At 44.5% G+C, this 3,835-nt stretch overlaps 1 long non-coding RNA gene across 1 annotated transcript; it reads left to right on the top strand.

Annotated features, from left to right (window-relative positions):
- Positions 1–1,615: 1,615 nt before the first annotated feature.
- LOC128792479 (uncharacterized) lies at positions 1,616–3,494 on the top strand. The gene is made up of 2 exons (XR_008432422.1): positions 1,616–1,714; positions 3,348–3,494. It is a non-coding gene; the product is annotated as an uncharacterized LOC128792479 (long non-coding RNA).
- The last annotated feature ends 341 nt before the right edge of the window (positions 3,495–3,835 follow it).

The following is a 3,835-nucleotide window of genomic DNA, read 5'->3' as shown; positions in this document are numbered from 1 at the left end:
TATAAAATAATCACATTTAATTACTTAACATTTAAAATAATCACATTTAATTTAAATGGGCTCATCACCTGCTGCTCCCTGTTTCTCTGTCAGCACACTGTGACATCACTCCCAGCTGCTCAAGGACCAGCCTGGAGTGCAATAAAAGCCTGGCACTCCCTGCTGCCTGTGGAATTCTTGGTAAGCAGGCACCAAAGTATCTCCTTTATCCTGAGGTCAGCAGGTTCCTGTCTTGTCACTTCTGAGAGAGGTTGATCACGCCTTGGCTGCGAGCTGCTGAGGGAGAAGTGACACTCAGAAATTAAACTGGTGTCTGACACTTCCTCTGGGCCTCTTAAACTCCCTCGGAGACTCAGCCCTGGGGAAAGCTCTTCCAGGCTCTGCAGTTCTCTCCTCTCTGCTGCTCCTCAAGGGGCTGGTCTTTGGATCCATGGAATCCAGAGTCTGCAAGCACTTTTGGAAGCTTGCTAGGCATCCATCCCTCAGCTAATTGTATTTAGGTTTTCTTATCACAGAACACATTGTTTCCTTTGCCTTTGTGCAGGCAAGAACTGATTTTTTTTGTACTTTCTCATCCTGGGAGTTTTTAAAAACCTAAAAAACCACAGAAGACCACATTTCCTTTTACTGACAGCACTTCCCTGATGCAGGGAGTACATGAGGAGAGGCTGGGAGAACTGGGATTGTTCAGCCTGGAGGTGAAAAGGTTTGACTCAAATTTAGCAATCCACTACCCAAAGGAGATGGAGGAAAGATGGAGAGAGACAATTTACATGGGATGGGGTGACAGGACAAGGGGGAACGGTCTCAAACTGACAGAGAATAGGGTGAGATGAGATACAGAGAAGGAATTCCTGAGGTTGGGGAGGCCCTGGCACAGGGTGCCCAGAGAAGCTGTGGCTGCCCCTGGATCCCTGGAAGTGTCCAAGGTGAAGTTGGACAGGGCTTGGAGCAGCCTGGGACAGTGGAAGGTGTCCCTGCCCATGGCAGGGGGTGGCACTGGATGGGCTTTAAGGTTCTTTCCAACCCAAACCATTCTGGGGTTCTGGAATTCCATTACTTAGCTCTTTAGTTTTTCATCCACCAGACGAATAGAAATTTCCCCTCTTTGTTCCATGAATATGGATAAATGGTTCCTGCATGGGAAAGTGCTGTTTACTGAAAAAAATTACAGTAAAAGTGCAGCAGGGAGGTGTTGTGACAGTCACAGGAAATTGTCAGGAAAGGATAACATTTCAGCCTTCTTGAACTGCAGTCCTGGTAAAATCCATTAGTGCCATCATATTTCCTTGGCCACTGGCAGCTGGATGCCATTTTGTGAAAAGATTTAGTTTTAAACTTCAGTTCTGAAACAACTGAAAATTCTGCTATGAATAAATAAATAAATAAATAAATAAATAAGGATTTTCTGTGTGTTTTGGGGATTCTTTGTAATTTTTTGTCCCCTCTGGAACAGCCAAACAGGAAAGTATCCAATGTCTACCAGTTACCAGTTGGAATACAATGTTTACCAATTAAAACCAAACTCTACTACGACAGCTTTAAAATCCCTGGACTTCTTCTGTTGCCCCTTTGAAACAAATTCGAAATTTCACTTCATATTTTCACGGGCAAAACTCTTTGCTGGAGAATGACTGAAATCAGTACCAGTTAGAAGGGAGAAGGAATGCAAAAGAAATTGAATTTAAAGCTGAACATGACAGAGTGGAGGAAGGTGAGTCTGAAATTCTCATGAATGTGCAATGTCATTTGCAAAGTTATTTAGCTCATAGGAAATATTACAGATGTGAGGAGCTGAGATATTTAATAGCCTTAACTTATAATAGTTACTATGGGCAAATCTGCACTGCTGCAGCCTCAGATACAATGGGAGAGACTTTTTTATTTAGGAAGTTGTCATTTGGAATGAGATATGCATCTCATGTCCTGACTCAGAGAGAAGAAAAAGAGGAAAAATATGAATAAATACATCTCACACCTTTCACAGGCACTAAAAGCTTATTCAAAAATAATTTTGAAAAATTCATTTGGAGAAAAGATTAAAGATCAATTCAGGCACTTGCACAGAGATGAAGACACCACACTGGAACAATATTGCCTCACACAGGCAGACACTCAGTGAGGAAATGAAATACATAGGGATCAACAGAGCTCCAACAAGCTGACAGAACCACAAAATGATGTTGTTAAAATGACAGCTAAAGTGGGAACTGGTATTTCACCCATTACAATCACTCTCATCTTCCACTCTTATTAGAACCTTCATTAAAAGCATGATACATTAGCATTTTAATACCTATTTGAAAGACAACTTTTCATTTGCTTTCCTTTGGACTTTTTTTTTTTTAATTACGAGATAATGACTGACTAGTCTAAATATTTTGTTAGGCGTATCTTCTGCTAAGTACTTAATTTTTTTCTGCTTTCATTCCCTTCATTGTATGTCTCACACATGTCCAGGAAAGGCAACGGGGCTGGGGAAGGGCTGGAGCACCAGGAGGGGCTGAGGGAGCTGGGAAGGGGCTCAGCCTGGAGAAAAGGAGGCTCAGGGGGGACCTTGTGGCTCTGCACAGCTCCTGACAGGAGGGGACAGCCGGGGGGGTCGGGCTCTGCTGCCAGGAACAGGGACAGGAGGAGAGGGAACGGCCTCAGGCTGGGCCAGGGGAGGCTCAGGGTGGACAGCAGCAGGAATTTCTGCATGGAAAGGGTGCTCAGGCCTTGGCAGGGGCTGCCCAGGGAGCTTTGGAGTCCCCATCCCTGGAGGTGTCCCTGGAGGTGGCACTCAGTGCTCTGGGCTGGGGACACGGTGGGGATCAGGCACAGCTTGGACTCGGTGATCCTGGAGGGCTTTCCCGACCTCAGTGGTTCCATGGTTCTCTGAGTGGTTGGGTCACATTGCCTCGTTCCTAAGGAGCACCCTTAGGACTTGATCCTAAGTTGTTTTATACTCTACTACCAACGACACACAGGGGTTCTGCTCTATATCTGTGTCTGAGACCATACATATATTAAATATAGCATAAGAGAAACATGCCTTGTAAAATAGGAATAAAAGCCACTGCACTCGCAGAAAACAAACTGCCCGTGACATGGCAGTAGCTAAAGCAGACCTGGACTCACACCACCCTAAATACCTCCACCTGAATTAAACCTGCCAATGCTTCCATGAAGGATGAGCCAGCTTCAGAGCAAAAGGGGTCATTTTTATTTTCCTAATTACAGACAGGAGAAGAGTTTCCTGTGAAAATTAAATCTTGTGGAAAGTGAATTTTGAGTTGAAACATTGCTTGGTTCTCAGGACTTGGAGTCTGGCTATCTGACTAATGGTAAATCTCATTAAACACAAGGAAAAGGCAACAGACAGCAACCAGGGAGAACTTAAAGCACCTGCTGGGACAACCGAGGAGCTGCCCTGTACTCCTGATGTGAGATGAAGTCAAGGAAATAAATTTTGTCCCCAGAAAGGCGTGAAAAATAAAGGGAATTACAGCCTACAGGAGGATAGAACTTATGGGGTGCCACGGAAGGGCATTTGGAGACACCATAAAATTTATTATGGCATGTTTTAAGAGCAGTGTGGAGATGTGTGATATTCCTTAAGGGATGCTTAGGGAAGGACCAAAGTCAGGGGAAACAAAATGGATTTGAGATAACAAAATGGATTGGAAAGGGTAAATATGGGAAAACAAAGGGAAAAGGGCGTAAGAGGAATAAGTTTTGTGCAAGCAGGTGCCACTTGGCTGAGCCATGTGCCCAATCACTGCCCTGGGTCCCTTTGATCACATTATGCCCTATTTCCAGCTGCCTTCCCATTGCTGTGCTTCACATTCCCCAC

This window comes from Vidua chalybeata, chromosome 9 (assembly GCF_026979565.1).
Source record: "Vidua chalybeata isolate OUT-0048 chromosome 9, bVidCha1 merged haplotype, whole genome shotgun sequence".
NCBI classification, from domain to species: Eukaryota; Metazoa; Chordata; class Aves; order Passeriformes; family Viduidae; genus Vidua; species Vidua chalybeata.
The sequence above is the reverse complement of the archived record's forward strand: the minus strand, read 5'-3'. Positions and strand labels throughout refer to the sequence as shown.